This window comes from Cyprinodon variegatus, unplaced genomic scaffold (assembly GCF_000732505.1).
Source record: "Cyprinodon variegatus isolate N-32 unplaced genomic scaffold, C_variegatus-1.0 Scaffold2408, whole genome shotgun sequence".
Lineage (NCBI taxonomy): Eukaryota > Metazoa > Chordata > Actinopteri > Cyprinodontiformes > Cyprinodontidae > Cyprinodon > Cyprinodon variegatus.
Window position 1 is genome coordinate 23,278 of NW_015152861.1, and position 2,786 is coordinate 26,063.

The following is a 2,786-nucleotide window of genomic DNA, read 5'->3' on the forward strand; positions in this document are numbered from 1 at the left end:
GTAATAAGATTTTGTCCTGGATTCCAAACACATAGTGCCCTATAAAGGGTTAAAAAACAAAACCTCATCTGATTGGATGCAAACTTTCTGAAGCTTTAGCTCCATTATGTGCGGCTGGATGCAGAGGGGGATCCTTAGGTTGATGGTTATTGATTGAATGAAGACGTGAAGCTAACGAGACGCAGGTGGATGTCGAGCTGGACAGCGCTTCCTGCTCTCTGATGACATCACTGTGAGCAGAGATAAGAGCCTGCAGCAGCTCCAGCCACAGCCAGTGAACCTGAAACAGCAGCGGGATGGGAGAACGTCTCCTTCCTTTATTCACACACACACAGAGCTAAGTGATGTTATGCTTCCTGACAGAACGCTGCTTTAAATATAGAAAGCAGCAGGCAGTCAGCTGATTGCAGCAGGCAGTCAGCTGACCAAACGCAGCCACCCACGCAGTGACATGCAGCTGTTAGCGCCCAGTCCCGCTCAGAGTGACGAGCCGCAAAGGCCGCAGAAGATGTTGAGTGATGCGGACGGCGGCGGGTTCCTCCTTTTTGTTCTGCTCAGAGCAGAGAGGCGCCCAGCTGCTCTGCATGTGACTCATCAGAGGTGAAACAGGTGAGCCGCAGCTGCAGGTGGGCTGCCTGGGAAACCTTTGATCTCATCAGAGACCGGTTGACATGCATTTATAACGCAGCTGCAGGCCACAAACTCTCCACTCCTGTTCATTTTAGGCTTCTTTTTCTTTCTTTCTTAAAAGATCTAGAATTTCCAGAACAAGTTCTTGTTATCTAAAACATTTATTGTTTTCTTAATAAAATAAAACAGTCTTTATAATGGTATTAATCGCTGCTGCAGTGGCTTTAAAGTGGTGGGGCGTTAGCTAGCATCATGCTAGCTCTCATATCAGCCTGTGTTTATTAAGTTACTGCTTTAAAGACGTGTTTTCATGACACGTTTCGTTGAAACGTGATGTCACAACTGCAAGATCCCCAGTTTGGTGCTGCAGGGTAAAAGATTTGGACTGAATTAGCCCTAATGTGAGCTGGGAATTCCTCCAACACAACAGCAAAGGACATTTGGACCGCCGACGGCCCAGAAAATCCATTTCGCAGGCCGCTAAAGGTTAGCTAGAGCTAGCATTACTTCACTAACGGTAAGAGATGTTATCGTATCCTGATGCTAACTACTTTGAACATGAAGCACGTTCTTCTGCCTGGTTTCTCTCCTTCATTGAAACAATCTAAAGAACGTTCTAGTTGAAAAAGAAGGAAAATTATCTCTAAATTTTGTTCATAAACATTTTTTAAATCATGAAATTTGTTGGAAGCTTCTCACTGCTTTGCAACTTAAATGAGCTCCTGATGGTGAATGCTGGCATCAAGGCAGATCTTAATTGGAACAATTATTAGCTAAATTAATCCACCAGCTGCTGCACACTGACAGTCAGCTGGCTTAGCAGGGGTTCCTCGAGAGAAACCATGCTTTTAGGGAGCGTAGCTGATGGTGATAAACACAAACAGCTGCTGTGTTTGAGCTAAAAGAGGAAGCCAGAATAATTAACCAGCGAATATGAGCCTGAGATACTCTAAAGAAAAGCGGAACGTCGAAACAGGAAGAAAACTTCCTTCAGAGAAACTCAGCTACTAATTTTTTTTTTTTTTGTAGCTCTGTTCCTCAGTAAAATCACACATTTTATCAATAAGTTCATCTATAGATCATCTTATTTTAGAGACAGGCAGAAAGCGTCCGTTTCACACCACCAGCCCTCTTCCTTTTTCTGACTCACTACTTTCTGCTCGCAGCCAATCAGCCGCTGACCTTTTTACTGTAAAACCAGTTTGGTCGCTGCTGGCCGCTGAGCCGGGGAGAAGCGACACAACCGGCTGCAGGTCAGAAAAGAAATATACAAAAACCGGCTCAAGATCTTTATGATTAAAAAGAGAAATATGCAAAACAGCTCTCTCCCCTCCCCCGCTTGTTGCTGGACAGTTTAAAGCCTCCAGCGGGCAGCACAACCTACCGACTGACTCATAGGTAGCCTGACTTACTGAATTAAGCTGCTGTTTTTATCCAGAAGCCCATTTATGTCAGCTTTAATTTGCTACTTGTTGTTTTTGTTTGTTAGCATCAGCAACACAAGCAAAAAATTATATCTCCACCTCAAAAATACATGCATACAAAACCTTTTTAGGTTTCTGGTATTAAGCATAATCTTATCTTACACAGTTAGCTGAATATTTACTGCTGACTCCAAATCTACGGCTGGGTGGAGGAGTAAAGGAGGGAGACTCGCACCTCTGAGTCATGGGCTGATTAATCATTCTCTAGATTGATTCATACCTTGCAAACTTTGCTCCTGCGCGGGGGAGCTCCAACCGCAGAACCCATCCATGGGACTTCCAGCTAATATTTCATCGGTTTGTGTCAAACAGGAGCTTTTAAGCCACTCCTGAGCGTCAGAGGAGCAGCGCTAGCTTGTAGAGTTGCTGTAGCAATAATGCTAACATGTTTCACAGGTGCTTCAGACAGAAGAGGAGCGTCCTAGCATCCTGCCTTCTCTCTCTGACGGCTGCTTTGATGTTGTTACCATGACAACCACATGCATGAGTCTAAAAATCTAGAAAGCTAGCAACAAATGGGAGGACGGAGATTTGGTTGAAACCAGAAAGCTACGTTAGCTAGAACATTTGGTCCTTCAGATGTCCTCCCATCTCAAATGAGCAGATCTGAGCGCCTTCGCAAAAAGTTAGCTTTTTTTATTTTTAACTCCTGTGCGGTGCGTTTAGAGATGG